Below are 25,839 nucleotides of genomic sequence, written 5' to 3'. Positions count from 1 at the left end.
CCCAGGGATAATAAGCATATACATATGATAACGATATCTCTATGGGAGAGGATGATTCGAACCCAGCTCTACCGCGTGGCAGATTGGTTCGCTACCCAATGATCTACGAGGCGACAAAAGCACTTCATTTCAGACCAGCCAACGGTTCATGAGCTCTTTCGTCACATCACGAGACCTGAGAGGTTAGGGGAAGGCCGCGCTCACACAGGTCGTATGTAGCATGAAACAACCCTCCAACACTACAGCCAAGTGCTTATATCCTTGATATTTATAGAACTGATGATAACGATTGGACGAGGATAAGGGAGAAAGAGTACGTCCCACGTATTCCCTGCGTGTCGTAGAAGGCGACTAAAAGGGGAGGGAGCGGGGGGCCAGAACTCCTCCCCTCCCGTTTTTCACTTTTCCAAATAGAAAAAAAAGGAATATAAAAAGGGGGCCAATTGAGGTTATACCCTCTAAGGCTCAGTCCACCGTCCTTAACACTACCTTGCTAACGCGGGAAATGGCAAATATGTATGAAAAAAAATATGTTCCATACTTGTCCGCTGTTTACTGCGTTAGTGAGGTAATGCCACGAACAGATGAAGAATGGCCTCCCGTTCACATTCATCTTCTAAATGTCATGTGCAATGTACCGAAACTACAGCCTTCTGTCCACATCTTAGTCCCATAGAGACTGAGTGTGAACGAATGTTGCTTTTTTGTCTGCTTTTCTAGCGCTCCTTCGCTAACGCAGGGGGTAGCGATGCTGTTTTCATTGGGACGGGGTAGCGCCTAGAAGGGTTGAAGGCAAGCATGAGTATGTACATGTGTATATATGTATATGCCTGTATATGTGTATGTATATGTATATGTATTCAAATGTGCGTGAATGAGCGTTTATCAATCTATCTATCTATCTATCTATCTATCTATCTATCTATCTATCTATATCTGGATCTGGCAGCGGATGGAACCATGGAAGCGGAAGTGGAGCATAGGGTGGGGGAGGGGGCGAAAATTCTGGGGGCCTTGAAGCATGTGTGGAAGTCGAGAACATTATCTCGGAAAGCAAAAATGGGTATGTTTGAAGGAATAGTGGTTCCAACAATGTTGTATGGTTGCGAGGCGTGGGCTATGGATAGAGTTGTGCGCAGGAGGATGGATGTGCTGGAAATGAGATGTTTGAGGACAATGTGTGGTGTGAGGTGGTTTGATCGAGTGAGTAACGTAAGGGTAAGAGAGATGTGTGGAAATAAAAAGAGCGTGGTTGAGAGAGCAGAAGAGGGTGTTTTGAAGTGGTTTGGGCACATGGAGAGAATGAGTGAGGAAAGATTGACCAAGAGGATATATGTGTCGGAGGTGGAGGGAACGAGGAGAAGAGGGAGACCAAATTGGAGGTGGAAAGATGGAGTGAAAAAGATTTTGTGTGATCGGGGCCTGAACATGCAGGAGGGTGAAAGGAGGGCAAGGAATAGAGTGAATTGGAGCGATGTGGTATACCGGGGTTGACGTGCTGTCAGTGGATTGAATCAAGGCATGTGAAGCGTCTGGGGTAAACCATGGAAAGCTGTGTAGGTATGTATATTTGCGTGTGTGGACGTATGTATATACATGTGTATGGGGGGGGTTGGGCCATTTCTTTCGTCTGTTTCCTTGCGCTACCTCGCAAACGCGGGAGACAGCGACAAAGTATAATAATATAATAATATCTATATATCTATATATATATATATATATATATATATATATATGTATATATATATATATATATATATATATATATATATATATATATATATATATATATATATATATATATATATATATATATATATATATATATATATATATATGTAGAGGTAGAGGATGTGTGCATTATTACATGACAGCTAGAGACTGAGTGTGAACGAATGGGGCCTTTGGTGTCTTTTCCTAGCGCTACCTCGCACACATGAGGGGGGAGGGGGTTGTTATTTCATGTGTGGCGAGGTGGCGATGGGAATGAATAAAGGCAGACAATATGAATTATGTTACATGTGTATATATGTATATGCCTGTGTGTGTATATATATGTATACGTTGAGATGTATAGGTATGTATATTTGCGTGTGTGGACGTGTATGTACATACATGTGTATGTGGGTGGGTTGGGCCATTTATTTTGTCTGTTTCCTTGCGCTACCTCGCTAACGCGGGAGACAGCGACAAAGCAAAATAAAAAAAAGAATATATATATATATATATATATATATATATATATATATATGTGTGTGTGTGTGTGTGTGAGTATTAGTGGATGGGCCACTTTTTGTCTGTTTCCTGACGCTACCTTGCTGAAGCGGGAATCGGCGATCAGGTATTATAAATGTAATACACACTTTGTCGCAGTCTCCCACGTTAGCGAGGTAGCGCAAGGAAACAGACGAAAAAATGGCCCAATCCACCCATATATACATGCACATATACATACCTATACATTTCAACGGATACATATATATACATACACAAACATATACATATACACACATGTACATAATTCATACTTGCTGCCTTTATTCATTTCCGTCGCCACCCTGCCATACATGAAATGACAACCTCCTACCCCCGCACACACGCGAAGTACCGCTAGGAAAAGACAACAAAGGCCACATTCGTTCACACTCAGTCTCTAGCTGTCATGTATAATGCATCGAAACCACAGCTCCATTTCCACATCTAGGCCCCACAAAACTTTCCATGCTATACCCCAGACGCTTCACATGCTCTGGTTCAATCCATTGACAGCACGTCGACCCCAGTATACCACATGGTTCCAATTCACACCTATTCCATGCACGCCTTTCACCCTCCTGCATGTTCAGGCCCCGATCACTCAGAATCTTTTTCACGCCATCCTTCCACCTCCAATTTGGTCTCCCACTTCTCCTCGTCCCCTCCACCTCTGACAAATATATTCTCTTTGTCAATTATTCCTCACTCATTCTCTCCATGTGACCAAACCATTTCAAAACACCCTCTTCTGCTCTCTCAACCACACTCTTTTTATTTCCACACATCTCTATTACCCTTTCATTACTTACTCGATCAAACCACCTCACAACTCATAGTGTCCTCAAACATCTCATTTCCAACACATCCACTCTCCTCCGCACAACCCTATCTATAGCCCACGCCTCGCAACCGTATAACATTATTGGAACCACTATTCTTTCAAACATACTTATTTTTGCTTTCCGAGATCATGTTCTCGCCATCCACACATTTTTCAACTCTCCCAGGACTTTCGCCCCCTCTCCCACCCTGTGACTCTCTTTCGCTTCCATGGTTTCATCCGCTGCCAAATCCACTCCCAGATATCTAAAACACTTTACTTCCTCCAGTTTTTCTCCATTCAAACTTACCTCCCACTTGATTGTCCCTCAACCCTACTGTACCTAATAACCTTGCTCTTATTCACATTTACTCTAGGTTTTCTTCTTTCACACACTTTACCAAACTCAGTCACCAGCTTCTGCAGTTTCTCAACCGAATCAGCCACCAGCAATGTATCATCAGCGAACAACTGACCCACTTCCCAAGCCCTTTCATCTACAATGACTGCATACTTGCCTCTCTCTCCAAAACTCTTGCATTCATCTCCCTAAAAACCCCATCCATAGAAAAATTAAACAACCCTGAAGACATTACGCACCCCTGCCGCAAACCTACATTCACTGAGAACCAATCACTTTCCTCTCTTCCTACACGTACACATGCCTTATATCCTCGATAAAAACTTTTCACTGCTTCTAGCAACTTGCCTCCCACACAATATATTCTTAATACCTTCCACAGAACATCTCTGTACGAGACCAGGTTATAGTGATGGGTGATTTGAATGCAAAGGTGAGTAATGTGGCAGTTGAGGGAAGAATTGGTGTACATGGGGTGTTCAGTGTTGTAAATGGAAATGGTGAGGAGCTTGCTGATTTGTGTGCTGAAAAAGGACTGGTGATTGGGAATACCTGGTTTAAAATGAGATATATTCATAAGGATTCGCATGTAATTAGGAGAGATGGCCAGAGAGCGTTACTGGATTACGTGTTAATTGATAGGCGCGCGAAAGAGAGACTTTTGGAGGTTCATGTGCTGAGAGGTGCAACTGGATGAAACATCTGACACAACAGACATGCCAAAATTGTCACAATAGATCTGCCACACCTGTCACAATAGACCTGCCACACCTGTCACATCTGTCACAACATACCTGCTACACCTGTCATAAGAGACCTGCCACATCTATCACAACAGATCTGCCACATCTGTCACAACAGACCTGCCACACCTGTCACAACAGACCTAACACACCTGTCACAGCATATCTGCCACACTTGTCACAAAAGACCTGCCACATCTGTGACAACAGACCTGCCATATCTGTCACAATAGACCTGCCACATCTGTCACAATAGACCTGCCACATTTGTTACTACAGACCTGCCATATCTGTCACAATAGACCTGCCACATCTGTCACAACAGACCTGCCATGTGTGTCACAACAGACCTGCCACATCTGTCACAACAGACCTGCCACATCTGTTACAATAGACCTGCCACATCTGTCACAACAGACCTGCCACACCTGTTACAACAGACCTGCTACACCTGTCACAATAGAGCTGCCACATATGACCACCACCACCGCCACAAGCACTACCAGTGACCACTACGTGACCACCACCACCACCACCACGAGCACCACCAGTGACCACTACGTGACCACCACCACCACGAGCACCACCAGTGACCACTACGTGACCACCACCACCACCACCACCACCACCACCACCAGTGACCACTACGTGACCACCACGAGCACCACCACGAGCACCACCAGTGACCACTACGTGACCACCACCACCACCACCACCACCACCAGTGACCACTACGTGACCACCACCACCACCACCACCACCACGAGCACCACCAGTGACCACTACGTGACCACCACCACCACCACCACGAGCACCACCAGTGACCACTACGTGACCACCACCACCACCACCACGAGCACCACCAGTGACCACTACGTGACCACCACCACCACCACCACCACCACCACCACCAGTGACCACAACGGGACCACCACGAGCACCACCACGAGCACCACCAGTGACCACTACGTGACCACCACCACCACCACCACCACCACCACCACCACCACCAGTGACCACTACGTGACCACCACCACCACCACCACCACCACGAGCACCACCAGTGACCACTACGTGACCACCACCACCACCACCACGAGCACCACCAGTGACCACTACGTGACCACCACCACCACCACCACGAGCACCACCAGTGACCACTACGTGACCACCACCACCACCACCACCACCACCAGTGACCACTACGTGACCACCACCACCACCACCACCACCACGAGCACCACCAGTGACCACTACGTGACCACCACCACCACCACCACGAGCACCACCAGTGACCACTACGTGACCACCACCACCACCACCACCAGTGACCACTACGTGACCACCACCACCACCACCACGAGCACCACCAGTGACCACTACGTGACCACCACCACCACCACCACGAGCACCACCAGTGACCACTACGTGACCACCACCACCACCACCACCACCACCACCACCAGTGACCACTACGTGACCACCACGACCACCACCACGAGCACCACCAGTGACCACTACGTGACCACCACCACCACCACCACCACCACCAGTGACCACTACGTGACCACCACCACCACCACCACGAGCACCACCAGTGACCACTACGTGACCACCACCACCACCACCACGAGCACCACCAGTGACCACTACGTGACCACCACCACCACCACCACCACCACGAGCACCACCAGTGACCACTACGTGACCACCACCACCACCACCACCACCACCACCACCAGTGACCACTACGTGACCACCACGAGCACCACCACGAGCACCACCAGTGACCACTACGTGACCACCACCACCACCACCACCACCACCAGTGACCACTACGTGACCACCACGAGCACCACCACGAGCACCACCAGTGACCACTACGTGACCACCACCACCACCACCACGAGCACCACCAGTGACCACTACGTGACCACCACCACCACCACCACGAGCACCACCAGTGACCACTACGTGACCACCACCACCACCACCACCACCACCACCACCAGTGACCACTACGTGACCACCACCACCACCACCACGAGCACCACCAGTGACCACTACGTGACCACCACCACCACCACCACGAGCACCACCAGTGACCACTACGTGACCACCACCACCACCACCACCACCACCACCAGTGACCACTACGTGACCACCACCACCACCACCACGAGCACCACCAGTGACCACTACGTGACCACCACCACCACCACCACCACCACCACCACCAGTGACCACTACGTGACCACCACCACCACCACCACGAGCACCACCAGTGACCACTACGTGACCACCACCACCACCACCACGAGCACCACCAGTGACCACTACGTGACCACCACCACCACCACCACCACCACCACCAGTGACCACTACGTGACCACCACCACCACCACCACGAGCACCACCAGTGACCACTACGTGACCACCACCACCACCACCACCACCACCACCACCAGTGACCACTACGTGACCACCACCACCACCACCACGAGCACCACCAGTGACCACTACGTGACCACCACCACCACCACCACCACCACCACCACCAGTGACCACTACGTGACCACCACCACCACCACCACGAGCACCACCAGTGACCACTACGTGACCACCACCACCACCACCACCACCACGAGCACCACCAGTGACCACTACGTGACCACCACCACCACCACCACCACCACCACCAGTGACCACTACGTGACCACCACCACCACCACCACGAGCACCACCAGTGACCACTACGTGACCACCACCACCACCACCACCACGCACCACCAGTGACCACTACGTGACCACCACCACCACCACCACGAGCACCACCAGTGACCACTACGTGACCACCACGAGCACCACCACCACGAGCACCACCAGTGACCACTACGTGACCACCACGAGCACCACCACCACCACCACCAGTGACCACTACGTGACCACCACCACCACCACCACGAGCACCACCAGTGACCACTACGTGACCACCACCACCACCACCACCACCACCACCAGTGACCACTACGTGACCACCACGAGCACCACCACCACCACCACCACCACCAGTGACCACTACGTGACCACCACCACCACCACCACCACCACCACCACGAGCACCACCAGTGACCACTACGTGACCACCACCACCACCACCACCACCACCACCACGAGCACCACCAGTGACCACTACGTGACCACCACCACCACCACCACCACCACCACCAGTGACCACTACGTGACCACCACCACCACCACCACCACCACCACCACCACCAGTGACCACTACGTGACCACCACCACCACCACCACGAGCACCACCAGTGACCACTACGTGACCACCACCACCACCACCACCACCACCACCATGAGCACCACCAATAACCACTGCGTGATCACTGACCCTCCAAATATTGCGCCCTTGTCTGTCCTGTAGTTGCATGTCACTTCAAATCCGACACCAAATAACCAACAATGGAATGAAATACGTTGCTTAATCTCCTGTGTGTGTGTGTGTGTGTGTGTGTGTGTGTGTGCGTGTGTGTGTGTTCGTGGGGGTTGGGGGCGCTGTTTAATGGGCCATCCGCCATAACGGTGTCCCTCACGATCACCGAGTTCAGCGAAAAACCTCTTTTCCAGGCGACATGTTGAAAAAAAAAAAAATATATCCGCCATTCATGAAGGCTAGCCAGCACTGCAGCCGTATGTAGGATGTATAATGATGTATGAGGACTTGCAACATTCATTACACGTCTTACTGATCCGTCAGGGAATGTGTGGAAACATTTATGATCTAAGCGAGGACGTCATTCCGTTTCATAATCCAAATCTTTGATTTCAGGTCCCCCTGAATAACGCAATCTAAAGTACACGTTAAAAAGAGCCCATTAGCTTCACTGGAAAGGTTTAGAACGTAAACACCTCATAACCCCTGACCCTTCATAAGGCTGCAGGCATGATGACTCTGTCATTCGCATTACACTGTCTTCAAATTCAGCCTCCATGAGAAGCACACAGGCGGGCAAATAACCTGTTTGGGGACATTTAGAAAATGGAGGCATATTGTGGGTAGACTATGATGCTGGTGTTATCATCCAGTGTGAGCAGGGCGTCTGCCCGGGGTAGACCTGGCCACGATGGTGAGAGGTATTGGTCCATCCTCCCGCCCTCCGCTGGCCACAGTTGTAGGGTCACAACTGGCTATTCACTAGTCACAGGTTGTAAAAGAAGGGAGGCCACAAATGGCTTTCCACTAAGCACAACGGTGGGGTCAAAAGTGGCCCTCCACTTGGCCAAAGGTCGAGAGTGGTGGGGTGTGGTCACAAGCGGCCCTTCACTGGGCCACAGGTCGAGAGTGGTGGGGTCACAAGTAGCTCTCCACTGGGCCACAGGCTGTGAGTGTTACCATAACAGTTTACCAACCAGGGCTATGTTTACGTCCCTCATGCTCATCTCGACCCCAGGACCATACCACTGTAAATGACGCTATAACACCATGCCATCGTACCTGTATTTGTTTTTGCTTACATAACAACACTGTTGATCCATACCATCCAACTCATCATGCCCACGCAACGTTTCTGCTGCTCTTGCGAAACGTGATTCGTATCCCCGACACCAGTCGCTCACTCCTGTGTTACGAAAATGTTATACTCACGAATTTTCTTTATAAAACTACTCTTGCTACCTCAGAGAACGGTAACTATGACTTTCATGTAACAAATGTGGTTCACGAATCAGACATTCGTCGGGTCTTGTCCGAATAGTTCCAGGTGTACATTACAGTAACATGTCAGGCGAAAACTCCAGACATCAATAATAGTTATGTGAGACAGAATTCTCCTCTGGTTATGTAGGCTTACTCTGTACTTTTCTTACATATGTCAAGTACGCCGACTGACATATTTATGCTGAGCATATAAGTATTCTATGTCTGTTAAGTAGGCGTACTGACATACTTATGCTACGTATGTCAAATAGGACGGTTTATACATATTTTACGTCTATTGAGTAGGCCTACTGATATACTATCATATAAAACCATCGTATATCTATCTCATCTTCATCAGAGCCATGAACTAACTTTGTCTCAATGTTAAGTATATCGCGTTCTAAGGTCTCGGACCAGGTAATGATGGAGAAAGAAAATGCTACACACTCTCTTTAGTACGGTCGCTTTTGTACATGAGCCATGATTTGAACTAGGACATTCGCTGCTTCGACAGCTTAAATAGGACAATAACCTTCAACGTAGGTTAGTTAATCTTACCCAAGGCTCGAGGACACCAACTTTCTCTTTACCTGAAACACATATCTAAACAACATGGTACAAATGTGTGTGGCTCCCTGCCACTACTACATGGTATGTGGAAGTACATGGAAATAACAGGCAACAGCAGATCCATGACGAAGTTATTCAGCTGAAGCACAGAGACAATATCGTGAACTCCTAATCCTATGTGAGATAAAGACAGAACAGTAAAGCAAAATGCAACTTCCAACCCACCTCTATCTCGGGCACAATAGCCAAAGGAGAAAAGCTAAGAATCTGTACAGTGTGGCGTAAAGAGAATATGATATGGAAATTCTATCGGAAAGTGTGGTTGTGAATAAGATAACTGAATTAACTTCTGAAGGTGAATACTCAGGGAAGAAGGCTCGTCTTTTCCTTAGAGATATATGAATATGATTATTCTTACGACACAAACTTATTCACAATCTATTGTTTTCAAGGAAGGATCTGTTTTGCTATGATTCGGAGGAAAGATTAGTCTTCACATTAGCAGGATCTGGTGGTTAGTGCAGTCTTCTACAATCCGCAGCTGTAAAAGCTGAGGTCCACGTTAATATCACATCTCTCTGCTCTTTGATTTACGTCGTTATTTCTAGTCGCTGAGTCACCTTTATTGTGAAGAAACTGTATAATGTTGTCGAAGGAATTTAGTAATTTGTAAACTTATATTGGATCTGCTCGGAGTCTACGCTTTTCTCGAGAGAATATTTTCATATTTATGGTTTTCTCAGCAAGGCGTATTTATGAGAATTTATGTTAATAGTGCTGCATTTTTCTATATTGGTTCCATTTTTCTTCATCTTTCACCAAGTTTGGTGACCAGAAGTGAGCCGCTAGTCTAACGTGAGGTCTGACTAGTGTGTTGTACTAAGTACTATATCCCCGAGATCCCCGAGGATGAACCTGCAGACTAACGGTCTTCTGGTGTTTCCCAGCGCTCGACATCCAGCTTGTTCCAGTGAGAACGGGACGAGAGCTAGTGACGTCACGTTGCACATCCCCAAACTGACCTAAGGCGGCAGCTTTCAGTGCTCAGACAAGGGAGTAGCTGCCTACCGCATTCGTCTCTCACTGGTCAATAATCTTTTTCTTTAATCGACTTTTGTACATAATCTTGTATCATGCAGCACTGTCCTCACACTAGGGAATTTGAAACGAGTCACTTTTCCATGGTTTACCCAGAGGCTTCACATGCCCTGGTTCAGTCCATTGACAGCACGTTGACCCCATCGTTCCAATTCACTCTATTTCCGTGCACGCTTTTACCCTTCTGCATATTCAAATCCCTATCGCTCAAAATCTTTTTCACTCCGTCCTTCCACCTCTAATTTGGTCTCCCACTTATCCTTGTTCCCTCCACCTCCGACACATACATCCTCTTTGTCAACCTTTCCTCACCTATTCTCTCCATATGTCCAAACCATTTCAACACACCCTCTTTTGCTTTCTCAATCACACTCTTTTTATTACCAACACATCAACCCTCCTCCGCACAACCCTATTTATAGCCCATGCCTCGCAGCCATATAGCATTGTTGGAACCACTATTCCTTCAAACATACCTATTTTTGCTGCTCGAGATAACGTTCTCTCTTTCCATACATTCTTCATCACCCCAGGAGCCTTCACCCACTCCCCCACCCTATGACACACTTCCGCTTCCATGGTTCCATTCGCTGTCAAATCAAGTCCCGAAATCTAAAACACTTCACTTCCTCCAATTTTACTCCATTCAAACTCACACTCCAACTAACTTGTCCCTCAACCCTGCTGAACCTGATAATCTTGCTCTTATTTACATTTACGCTGAACTTTCTCCTTTTGCACACTTTTCCAAATTCAGTCACTAGCCTCTGCAGTTTCTCACTCGAATCAGCCACCAGTGCTGTATCTCGGCGAAAAACAACTGACTCACTTCCCAAGCTCTCTCATCCACAACAGACTGCATACTTGCCCCTCTCTCCAAAACTCTTGCATTTACCTCCCTAACCACCCCATCTGTAAACAAATTAAACATCCATGGTGATATCACACACCCTGCCACAAACCGACCTCCACTTGGAACCAACTACTCTCCTCTTCCCACTCGTGCATATGCCTTACATCCTTTGATAAAAACTTATCACTGCTTCTACCAGCTTACCTCCCACACCATACATTCTTGATACCTTCTATAAAGCATCTCTAACAACCCTGTCATGTGCCTTCTCCAGACCCATAAATGTCACACAAATCCATCTGTTTTTCTATTTCTCACACACATTTTTCAAAGCAAAGACCTGAGCCACACATCCCCTACCACTTCTGAAACCACACTGCTTCTCACCAAACTGGTGCTCTGTGCATGCTTTTACCCTCTCAGTCAGTACCTTCCCATACAATTTTCTGGACATACTTAACAAACTTGTGCCCCTGCAGTTTTAACACTCCCCTTTATCCTCTTTCCCCTTATACAATGGCACTATACATGTTTTTTTGCCAATCTTCAGGCACTTCACCATAATCCTTCCATACAATGAATATCCTTAACAACAAATCAACAACACAGTCATCCCTTTTCTCAAAAAAGTCAACTGTGATACCATCAAATCCCGCCGCCTTGCTGGATTTCATCATCCGCTAGGCTTTTCCCAACTCTTCTCTCTTTACCAAACCACTCCTTCTAGCTCTTCATTCGCACACCATCCCGACCATCTGTCACTCTATCATCAAACGCATTCAACAGCCCCTCAAAATACTCACTTCGTCTCCTTTGCACTGCATCAATACCTGCTATCACTTTCCTTCTCCCCCCCCTACCCCCCTTCACCGATGTTCCCGTTTGTTCTCTTGTCTTTCGGACATCATTTACTTCCAAAACATCTTTCGTATTCTCATTAAAGTTTAATGATACTCTCTCACAACTCTCATTTGCCCCCTTTTTCAAACCCTGCACCTTCTTGTCGCTTTCTCATACACATCTTCCAATCATTTGCACCCCTTCCTGGTAACCACCGTCCAAACGCCTATCTTTTCTATTTCACTAGTAGCTTTACTTCTTCATCCCACCTTTCAGTACCCTTTCTAATCTACCTACCCCCACTTTATTCCTGCCACATGCTTCTCTGCATATGCCATCACTGCCTCCCAAAATGCATCACATTCCTCACCCACTCTCTTCATGTCATTTGCTCCCACCTTTGCCATCCTATACTCAATCTGTCCTGGTACTTCCTCACACAAGTCTCCTTTCCAATCTCACTCACTTTCACCACTCTATTCTCCCCAATATTCTCTCTTCTGTTTTGAAACTCTCTGCAAATCTTCACCTTCGCCTCAGACATCCTACCACTTGCCCCTTTCAGCACATCTTCATCCAAAAGTCTTACTCTTTCACATTTATCAATTAATATGTAATCTAATACTGTGCTTTGGCCATCTCTTTTACCCACATACGTATACTTGTGTATATTTTTCTTTTTGAATCAGGTATTCTCAATCACCAATCCTTTTTAGCGCACAAATCTACAAGCTCTTCCATTCACAACCCATTACTCCATGCGAACCACTGGTACCCTTTTGTGCCACATTACTCACCTTCGCATTCAAATTGCCCATCACCAAAACTGCCGACACATTCACTCAGCTGCTTCCAAAACATCTGCCTCTCATGATCTTTCTTCTCATGACCATCTGCATAAGTACCAATAATCCCCCATCTCTCGCCATTCCCATTCAGTCTTACCCATCTGTCTAGAATTTACTTCTTTACACTCATTCACACACTTCTACAACTCCTGCTTAAGGAGTAGTGCTACTCCTTTCTCAGCTCTAGTCCTCCCACTAACCAATGACTTTACTTCCGAGACGTTCCCAAACCACTCTTCGCCTTTACCCTTGAGCTCTGTTTCACTCAGAGCCAGAACATCCAGGTTGCTTCCCTAAAACATACTACCTATCTCTCCTTTCTTCTCATCTTGGTTATATCCACACACATTCAGACACCCAGTCTGAGCTTTCGAAGAGATGAGCACTCCCCGCGTGATTCCTTCTTCTGTTTCCTCTCTTATAATTTGAAATACAAGAAGGGGAGGGTTTCCAGCGCCCCGCTCCCGCCCCCTTTAGTCTCTTTCTACGACATACAGGGAACACGGAGGTAGAATTCTTTCCCTCCTACCTCAGGGATAATCATTTCCCCTATATATATATATATATATATATATATATATATATATATATATATATATATATATATATTTCTTTTTTTTTTTTTTGCTTTGTCGCTGTCTCCCGCGTTTGCGAGGTAGCGCAAGGAAACAGACGAAAGAAATGGCCCAACCCACCCCCATACACATGTATATATATACACGTCCACACACGCAAATATACATACCTACACAGCTTTCCATGGTTTACCCCAGACTCTTCACATGCCCTGATTCAATCCACTGACAGCACGTCAACCCCGGTATACCACATCGATCCAATTCACTCTATTCTTTGCCCTCCTTTCACCCTCCTGCATGTTCAGGCCCCGATCACACAAAATCTTTCTCACTCCATCTTTCCAACTCCAATTTGGTCTCCCACTTCTCCTCGTTCCCTCCACCTCCGACACATATATCCTTGGGAAGTGAGTCAGTTGTTGTTCGCTGATGATACAGCCCTGGTGGCTGATTCATGTGAGAAACTGCAGAAGCTGGTGAGTGAGTTTGGTAAAGTGTGTGAAAGAAGAAAGTTAAGAGTAAATATGAAGTGGAGCAAGGTCATTAGGTACAGTAGGGTTGAGGGTCAAGTCAATTGGGAGGTAAGTTTGAATGGAAAAAAACTGGAGGAAGTAAAGTGTTTTAGATATCTGGGAGTGGATCTGGCAGCGGATGGAACCATGAAAGCGGAAGTGGATCATAGGGTGGGAGAGGGGGCGAAAACCCTGGGAGCCTTGAAGAATGTGTGGAAATCGAGAACATTATCTCGGAAAGCAAAAATGGGTATGTTTGAAGGAATAGTGGTTCCAACAATTTTGTATGGTTGCGAGGCGTGGGCTATGGATAGAGTTGTGCGCAGGAGGGTGGATGTGCTGGAAATGAGATGTTTGAGGACAATATGTGGTGTGAGGTGGTTTGATCGAGTAAGTAACGTAAGGGTAAGAGAGATGTGTGGAAATAAAAAGAGCGTGGTTGAGAGAGCAGAAGAGGGTGTTTTGAAATGGTTTGGGCACATGGAGAGAATGAGTGAGGAAAGATTGACCAAGAGGATACATATATATATATATATATATATATATATATATATATATATATTATCCCTGGGGATAGGGGAGAAAGAATACTTCCCACGTATTCCCTGCGTGTCGTAGAAGGCGACTAAAAGGGAAGGGAGCGGGGGGCTGGAAATCCTCCCCTCTCGTTTTTTTTTAATTTTCCAAAAGAAGGAACAGAGAAGGGGGCCAGGTGAGGATATTCCCTCAAAGGTCCAGTCCTCTGTTCTTAACGCTACCTCGCTATCGCGGGAAATGGCGAATAGTATGAAAAAAAAAAAAAATATATATATATATATATATATATATATATATATATATGTATATATATATATATATATATATATATATATATATATATATATATATATATATATATATATATATATATATATATATATATATATCATACTTTGTCGCTCTCTCCCGCAGTAGCGAGGTAGCGCAAGGAAACAGACGAAAGAATGGCCCAACTCACCCATATACACATGTATATACATACACGTCGACACACGCACATATACATATCTATACATCTCAACGTATACATATATATACATACACAGACATATACATATATACACATGTACATAATTCATACTGTCTGCCCTTATTCATTCCCGTCACCACCCCGCCACACATCAAAATGAAAACCCCCTCCCCCCTCATGTGCGCAAGGTACCGCTAGGAAAAGACAACAAAGGCCACATTCGTTCACACTCAGTCTCTAGCTGTCATGTATAATGCACCGAAACCACAGCTCCCTTTCCTCATCCAGGCCCCACAAAACTTTCCATGCTTTATCCCAGACGCTTCACATGCCCTCGTTCAATCCATTGACAGCACGTCGACCCCGGTATACCATATCGTTCCAATTCACTCTATTCCTTGCTCGCCTTTCACCCTCCTGCATGTTCAGGCCACGATCACTCAAAATCTTATTCACTTCATCTTTTCACCTCCAATTTGGTCTCCCACTTCTCGTTCCCTCCACCTCTGACACATATATCCTCTTTGTCAATCTTTCCTCATTCATTCTCTTCATGTGACCAAACCATTTCAAAACACCCTTTTCTACTCTCTCAAGCACACTCTTTTTACTACCACACATCTCTCTTAACATTTCATTACTTACTCGATCAAACCACCTCACACCACATATTGTCCTCAAACATCTCATTTCCAACACATCCACCCTCCTCCGCACAACTCTGTCCATAGCCCACGCCTCGCAACCATATAACATTGTTGGAACCACTATTCCTTCAAACATACCCATTTTTGATTTCCAAGATAATGTTCTCGACTTCCACACATTTTTCAACGCTCCCAGAACTTTCGTCCCTCCCCCACCCTATGATTCACTTCTGTTTCCATGGTTCCATCCGCTGCCAAATCCACTCCCAGGTATCTAAAACATTTCAATTCCTCCAGTTTTTCTCCATTCAAACATACCTCCCAGTTGACTTGTCCCTCAACCCTGCTGCTCCTAATAACCTTGCTCTTATTCACATTTACTCTCATCCTTCTTCTTACACACACTTTACCAAACTCAGACTGCATACTTGCCCCTTTTTCCAAAACTCTTGCATTCACCACCCTAACAACCCCATCCATAAACAAATTAAACAACTATGGAGACATCACGCACCCCTGCCGCAAACCAACATTCACTGAAAACCAATCACTTTTCTCTCTTCCTACACGTGCACAATTTTTGCATCCTCTATAAAAAACTTTTCACTGCTTCTAGCAACTTACCTCCGACACCATATATTCTTAATACATTCCACAGAGCATCTCTATCAACTCTGTCATATGCCTCCTCCAGATCCATAAATGCTACAGACATATATATATATATATATATATGATGATACAGCGCTGGTGGCTGATTCATGTGAGAAACTGCAGAAGCTGGTGACTGAGTTTGGAAAAGTGTGTGGAAGAAGAAAGTTAAGAGTAAATGTGAATAAGAGCAAGGTTATTAGGTACAGTAGGGTTGAGGGTCAAGTCAATTGGGAGGTGAGTTTGAATGGAGAAAAACTGGAGGAAGTGAAGTGTTTTAGATATCTGGGAGTGGATCTGGCAGCGGATGGAACTATGGAAGCGGAAGTGGATCATAGGGTGGGGGAGGGGGCGAAAATCCTGGGGGCCTTGAAAAATGTGTGGAAGTCGAGAACATTATCTCGGAAAGCAAAAATGGGTATGTTTGAAGGAATAGTGGTTCCAACAATGTTGTATGGTTGCGAGGCGTGGGCTATGGATAGAGTTGTGCGCAGGAGGATGGATGTGCTGGAAATGAGATGTTTGAGGACAATGTGTGGGGTGAGGTGGTTTGATCGAGTGAGTAACGTAAGGGTAAGAGATATGTGTGGAAATAAAAAGAGCGTGGTTGAGAGAGCAGAAGAGGGTGTTTTGAAGTGGTTTGGGAACATGGAGAGAATGAGTGAGGAAAGATTGACCAAGAGGATATATGTGTCGGAGGTGGAGGGAACAAGGAGAAGAGGGAGACCAAATTGGAGGTGGAAAGATGGAGTGAAAAAGATTTTGTGTGATCGGGGCCTGAACATGCAGGAGGGTGAAAGGAGGGCAAGGAATAGAGTGAATTGGAGCGATGTGGTATACCGGGGTTGACGTGCTGTCAGTGGATTGAAGCAAGGCATGTGAAGCGTCTGGGGTAAACCATGGAAAGCTGTGTAGGTATGTATATTTGCGTGTGTGGACGTATGTATATACATGTGTATGGGGGGGGTTGGGCCATTTCTTTCGTCTGTTTCCTTGCGCTACCTCGCAAACGCGGGAGACAGCGACAAAGTATAATAAATAAATATAAATATATATATATATATATATATATATATATATATATATTATCCCTGGGGATAGGGGATCAAGAATACTTCCCATGTCTTCCCTGCGTGTCGTAGAAGGCGACTAAAAGGGGAGGGAGCGGAGGGCTGGAAAACCTCCCCTCTCGTTTTTCTTTTTCTTTTTTAATTTTCCAAAAGAAGGAACAGAGGGGGCCAGGTGAGGATATTCCAAAAAAGGCCCAGTCCTCTGTTCCTAACGCTACCTCGCTAATGCGGGAAATGGCGAATAGTTTAAAAGAAAAAGAAAGAAAGAATATATATATATATATATATATATATATATATATATATATATATATATATATATATATATATATATATATATATGTATATATATATATATATATATATATATATATATATATATATATATATATATATATATATATATATATATATATATATATATACATATATATATATATATATATATATATATATATATATATATATATATATATATATATATATATATATATATATATATATATATATATATATATATATATATATATATTTATACTATTCGCCATTTCCCGCATTAGCAAGGTAGCGCTAGGAACTGAGGACTGGGCCTTTGAGGGAATATCCTCACCTGGCCCCTTTCTCTGTTCCTTCTTTTGGAAAATTAAAAAGAAACGAGAGGGGAGGATTTCCAGCAACCCGCTCCCTCGCCTTTTAGTCGCCTTCTACGACTTGCAGGGAATACGTGGGAAGTATTCTTTCTCACCTATCCCCAGGGATAATATATATATATATATATATATATATATATATATATATATATATATATATATATATATATATATATATATATATATATATATATATATATATCCATATATTATCGAGGTGGCGAGCAAAGTGAGAGGATTAGGGAAAACGATTTGGTAAACAGAGAAGAGGTAGTAAAAGCTTTGCGGAAGATGAAAGCCGGCAAGGCAGCGGGTTTGGATGGTATTGCACTGGAATGTATTAAAAAGGGGTGACTGTATTGTTGACTGGCTGGTAAGGTTATTTAATGTATGTATGACTCATGGTGAGGTGCCTGAGGATTGGCAGAATGCTTGCATAGTGCCATTGTACAAAGGCAAAGAGATAAAAGTGAGTGCTCAAATTACAGAGGTATGAGTTTGTTGAGTATTCCTGGGAAATTATATGGGAGGGTATTGATTGAGAGGGTGAAGGCATGTACAGAGCATCAGACTAGGGAAGAGCAGCGTGGTTTCAGAAGTGGTAGAGGATGTGTGGATCAGGTGTTTGCTTTGAAGAATGTATGTGAGAAATACTTAGAAAAGCAAATGGATTTGTATGTAGCATTCATGGGTCTGGAGAAGGCATATGATAGAGTTGACAGAGATGCTCTGCGGAAGGTATTAAGAATATATGGTGTGGGAGGCAAGTTGTTAGAAGCAGTGAAAAGTTTTTATCGAGGATGTAAGGCATGTGTACGTGTAGGAAGAGAGGAAAGTGATTGGTTCTCTGTGAATGTAGGTTTGCGGCAGGGGTGTGTGATGTCTCCATGGTTGTTTAATTTGTTTATGGATGGGGTTGTTAGGGAGGTGAATGCAAGAGTTTTGGAAAGAGGGGCAAGTATGCAGTCTGTTGTGGACGAGAGAGTTTGGGAAGTGAGTCATTTGTTGTTCGCTGATGATACAGTGCTGGTGGCTGATTCATGTGAGAAACTGCAAAAGCTGGTGACTGAGTTCGGTAAAGTGTGCGAAAGAAGAAAGCTGAGAGTACATGTGAATAGGAGCAAGGTTATTACGTACAGTAGGGTTGAGGGTCAAGTCAATTGGGAGGTAAGTTTAAATGGAGAAAAACTGGAGGAAGTAAAGTGTTTTAGATATCTGGGAGTGGATCTGGCAGCGGATGGAACCATGGAAGCGGAAGTGAATCATAGGGTAGGGGAGGGGGCGAAAATCATGGGAGCCTTGAAGAATGTGCGGAAGTCGAGAACATTATCTCGGAAAGCAAAACTGGGTATGTTTGAAGGAATAGTGGTTCCAACAACGTTATATGGTTGCGAGGCGTGGGCTATGGATAGAGTTGTGCGCAGGAGGGTGGATGTGCTGGAAATGAGATATTTGAGAACAATATGTGGTGTGAGGTGGTTTGATCAAATAAGTAATAATAGGGTAAGAGAGATGTGTGGTAATAAAAAGAGTGTGGTTGAGAGAGCAGAAGAGGGTGTTTTGAAATGGTTTGGTCACATGGAGAGAATGAGTGAGGAAAGATTGGCCAAAAGGATATATGTGTCTGAGGTGGAGAGAATGTGGAGAAGTGGGAGACCAAATTGGAGGTGGAAAGATGGAGTGAAAAAGATTTTGAGTGTTCGGGGACTGAATATACAGGAGGGTGAAAGGCGTGCAAGGAATAGAGTGAATTGGAGCGATGTGGTATACCGGTGCCGACGTGCTGTCAATGGATTGAACGAGGTTATGTGAAGCGTCTGGGGTAAACCATGGAAAGTTCTGTGGGGCCTGGATGTGGAAAGGGATCTGTGGTTACGGTGGATTATTACATGACAGCTAGAGACTGAGTGTGAACGAAAGTGGCGTTTGTAGTCTTTTCCTAGCGCTATCTCACACACATTTGGGGGAGGGGGTTGTTATTTCATGTGTGGCGGGGTGGCGATGGGAATGAATAAAGGCAGACAGTATGAATTATGTACATGTGTATATATGTATATGTCTGTGTGTGTATATATATGTATGCGTTGAGATGTATAGGTATGTATATTTGCGTGTGTGGACGTCTATGTATATACATGTGTATGTGGGTGGGTTGGGCCATTCTTTCGTCTGTTTCCTTGCGCTACCTCGCTAACGCGGGAGACAGCGACAAAGCAAAATAAAACAAATAAATATCTTATATATATATATATATATATATATATATATATATATATATATATATATATATATATATATATATATATATATATATATATATATATATATATATATATATATATATATATATATATATATATATATATATATATATATATATATATATATATATATATATATATATCTTTTCTTTCAAACTATTTGCCATTTCCCGCGTTAGCAAGGTAGCATTAAGAACAGAGGACTGGGCCTTTGAGGGAATATCCTCACCTGGCCCCCTTCTCTGTTCCTTCTTTTGGAAAATTAAAAAAAAGAATAATGAGAGGGGAGGATTTCCAGCCCCCCGCTCCCATATATATATATATATATATATATATATATATATATATATATATATATATATATATATATATATATATATATATATATATATATATATATATGTATATCCCTGGGGATAGGGGAGAAACAATATTTCCCACGTATTCCCTGAGTGTCGTAGAAGGCGACTAAGAGGGAAGGGAGCGGGGGACTGGAAATCCTCGCCTCTCATTTTTTTTTTATTTTCCAAAAGAAGGAACAGAGAAGGGAGCCAGGTGAGGATATTTCCTAAGAAGGCCCAGTCCTCTGTTCTTAACGCTACCTTGCTAATGCGGGAAATGGTGAATAGTATGAAGGAAGGAAGGATATATATATATATATATATATATATATATATATATATATATATATATATATATATATATATATATATATATATATATATATATATATATATATATATATATATATATATATATATATATATATATATATATATATATAAGAAATCGATGGAGTGGCAAATCGACTCCAGTTTTTGTAAATGTAAAGGAATTTTCGCGATGATATATATATATATATATATATATATATATATATATATATATATATATATATATATATCATCGCGAAAATTCCTTTACATTTACAAAAACTGGAGTCGATTTGCCACTCCATCGATTTGTCTTGATTATTCTGAATCATTTAACTGAACCTTATTTCTTATTTTCTTGTCGATGTCAAAGTACATAAGTCTGGACATCATTCATATAGATGGGATGTCGAATGCTCTCGTGCTGAATACAACTCGGTACTTCGTATCTACCAGCCAGCACGCCATACACTCGCTGAATCACCTTGCAACGCCGATGGATTTGGTTCTTGTAAACAATATTCTGTACCTTACTTTATCGAAAGTGTTTTGGATATCTACGTATAAAACATCTGAGGGTATTTTCGGCTTGAAGATATTACGTATGTGACTGAACAATTCTGTCAGATTCGTTAAACATGATCAAAATCGAATATTTTCTACCATCTCTTGGCAATTGAATGATCACATCCTATACATCTCTTTCCAAAATTTTCCTGGAAACACCATTTTTGGGAAAATATGTTATATTCGCATTCATCCAGTCACTCGGCACTCTCCCGTCTTGTAGCGATTTGTTGAACTGAATTGGCAATTGAAAATGCTGTTTGTCGGCTCACTTCTTTCAAAATCCTGGGAGAGATGTTGTCAGTGGCCAGGTTTGGATGTCAATGTTTAATGTCTTGTTTTCTGTCTCTGGGAATACGCTTTGATCTTGTGGTGAATCTGTGGAATCTCTCAATGTAAACAATGTATGAAAAAATACTTCTTTAGTTTCTTCTTGATCAAGTTTAGCTAGCGAGCCACTTTCGCTGAGTAACGGGCCAATAGGAACTTGACAACCCTGCATCCTACAAAACCAACCCTGCATCCTACAAAGCCAACCCTGCATCTTACAAAGCCAACCCTGCATCCTACAAAACCAACCCTGCATCCAACAGAGCCAACCCTGCATTCTACACAGCCAACCCTGCATCCTACGAAGCCAACCCTCCATCCTACAGAGTCAACCCCGCATCCTACAAAACCAACCCTGCATCTTACAAAGCCAACCCTGCATCCTACACAGTCAACCCTGCATCCTACAAAACCAACCCTGCATCCAACAGAGCCAACCCTGCATTCTACACAACCAACCCTGCATCCTTCGAAGCCAACCCTGCATCCTACTGAGTCAACCCATCCTACAGAGCCAAATCTGCATCCTACAAAGCCAACTTGCATCCTACACAGCCAACCCTGCATCCTACAAAGCCAACCCTGCATCTTACAGAGCCAACCCTGCATCCTACAAAACCAACCCTGCATCCTACACAGCCAACCCTGCATCCTACAGAGCCAACCCTGCATCCTACAAAACCAACCCTGCATCCTACAAAGCCAATCCTGCATCATACACAGCCAACCCTGCATCCTACAGAGCCAACCCTGCATCCTACAAAGCCAACCCTGCATCCTACATAGCCAACCCTGCATACTACAAAACCAGCCCTGCATCCTACAAAGCCAACCCTGCATCCTATAAAAGCCAACCCTGCATCCTACAAAGACAACCCTGCATCCTACAGAGACAACCCTGCATCTTATAGAATCAACCTTGCATCCTACAGAGCCAACCCTGCATCCTACAGAGCCAACCCTGCATCCTACACAGCCAACCCTGCCTCCTACAGATCCAATCCTGCATCCTACAGAGCCAACCCTGCATCCGACAGAGCCAAACCTGCATCGTACGGTGCCGATCCTGCATCCTACAGATCCAACCCTGCATCCTACAGAGCCAATCCTGCATCCTACAAAGCCAATCCTGCATCCTACAGATCCAACCCTGCATCCTACAGAGCCAATCCTGCATCCTACACAGCCAACCCTGCATCCTACAAAGCCAACCCTACATCCTACAGAGCCAACACCGCATCCTACAGAGCCAACCCTGCATCGTACACAGCCAACCCTGCATCCTACAGCCAACCCTGCATCCTACACAGCCAACCCTGCATCCTACAAAGCCGACCCTGCATCTTACAGAGCCAGCACAGCATTCTACACAGCCAACCCTGCATCCTACAGCCAACCCTGCATCCTACAAAGCTAACCCTGCATCCTACAAAGCCAACCCTGCATCCTACAGAGCCAACCCTGCATCCTACACAGCCAACCATGCATCCTACAGAGACAAACCTTTATCTTGTAGAATGAACCCTGCATCCTACAGAGCCAACCCTGCATCCTACAGAGCCAACCCTACATCCTACAGAGCCAACCCTGCATCATACGGAGCCAACCCTGCATCCTACAGAGCCAACTCTGCATCCTACAGAGCCATCCCTGCATCCTACGGAACCAACCCTGCATCCTACAGAGCCAACCCTGCATCCTACAGAGCCAACCCTGCATCCTACAGAGCCAACCCTGCATCCTACAAAGCTAACCCTGCATCCTACAGAGCCAACCCTGCATCCCACAAAGCCAATCCTGCATATTACAGAGCCAACCCTACATCCTACAGAGCCAACCCTGCATCCTACAGAGCCAACCCTGCATCCTACAGAGCCAACCCTGCATCCTACAAAGCTAACTCTGCATCCTACACAGCCAACCCTGCACCCTACAAAGCCAACCCTGCATCTTACAGAGCCAACCCTGCATCCTACAGAGCCAACCCTGCATCCTACAGAGCCAACCTTGCATCCTACAGAGTCAACCCTGCATCCTACAGAGTCAACCCTACATCCTACAGAGCCAACCCTGCATCCTACAGAGCCATCCCTGCATCCTACACAGCCAACCCTGCACCCTACAAAGCCAACCCTGCATCCTACAGAGCCATCCCTGCATCCTACAGAGCCATCCCTGCATCCTACACAGCCAACCCTGCATCCTACAAAGCCAACCCTGCATCCTACAGAGCCATCCCTGCATCCTACGGAGCCAACCCTGCATCCTACAGAGCCAACCATGCATCCTACAGAGCCAACCCTGCATCCTAAAGAGCCAACTCTGCATCCGACAGAGCGAACCCTGCATCCTACAGAGCCAACCCTGCATCCTACGGAGCCAGCCCTGCATCCTACAGATCTAGCCCAACATCCTACAGAGCTAACCCTGCATCCTACAGAGCCAACCCTGCATCCTACAGAATCAAAGAACATTATGTGATCTTTCGTCACGTTGTGAGAAATTCACTCTACAAAGTTCTTCAATGATTCTCATATTTTTCCCATAGCATTCTTGTCATCTTATATGCATTACTATATACATTTCTTTAACACATGGTTACGATATTTATTTCTTTACCCAGAGAGGGTAGCTTAAGTCTCTCTCTCTCTCTCTCTCTCTCTCTCTCTCTCTCTCTCTCTCTCTCTCTCTCTCTCTCTCTCTCTCTCTCTCTCTCTCTCTCTCTCTCTCTCTCTCAATACATACAGTATCTTATAAAAGTTTCTGTATCTGTGTTGATGTCTGATCGAACATGGGACGTCAAGTTACCACACATGGTGATGGTGTGGAAAGCTTTAATGTTTCTTCCCTCTAAAAGGCAACGAGGTGTTTATGTCGTAAGGCTGAGAGGTCAGACCTCAATTCCCAGCTTCCCCAGGGGTTGCACCTGACCCAACTTTGGTGCCACAAGAGACCTCACCTGACCTGTCTGATATCTGACTTCTTGGATTAATATGACCTGTTCATACCTTAATCTTGGTAAATACCTAATTGAATAATTTCATCTAGAATCTTGCCTCAAACGTGCACTACCAACCCTGTTTAGCCACTAAGTTGCTCCTGCCATTGAAACTCTGCCACAGATGTATGTACTCTACTCCCTCACTCCGATGTATGCCGTCGACTCTGCTATTAAGAGAGGCTGGATTCTGAAGGTAAAAAATTATTTCAAAGAAAAGCTTGTCGTAAAAGTTTACAGAATTACTAATCTGTCTATCTACCTATCTATCTATCGATATATATATATATATATATATATATATATATATATATATATATATATATATATATATATATATATATTTATTTTTTTTTGTTATTTTGCTTTGTCGCTGTCTCCCGCGTTTGCGAGGTAGCCCAAGGAAACAGACGATAGAAATGGCCCAGCCCACCCCCATACACAATGTATATACATACACGTCCACACACGCAAATATACATACCGAGACATCTCAATGTACATATATATATACACACACAGACACACACATATATACCCATGCACACAATTCACACTGTCTGCCTTTATTCATTCCCATCGCCACCCCGCCACACATGGAATACCATCCCCCTCCCCCCTCATGTGTGCAAGGTATCACTAGGAAAAGACGACAAAGGCCCCATTCGTTCACATTCAGTTCTAGCTGTCGTGCAATAATGCCCGAAACCACAGCTCCCTTTCCACATCCAGGCCCCACACAACTTTCCATGGTTTACCCCAGACGCTTCACATGCCCTGATTCAATCCACTGACAGCACGTCAACCCCG

The sequence above is a fragment of the Panulirus ornatus genome, chromosome 19 (genome assembly GCF_036320965.1).
Source record: "Panulirus ornatus isolate Po-2019 chromosome 19, ASM3632096v1, whole genome shotgun sequence".
Taxonomy (NCBI): domain Eukaryota; kingdom Metazoa; phylum Arthropoda; class Malacostraca; order Decapoda; family Palinuridae; genus Panulirus; species Panulirus ornatus.
This window is presented reverse-complemented; position numbering follows the sequence as displayed.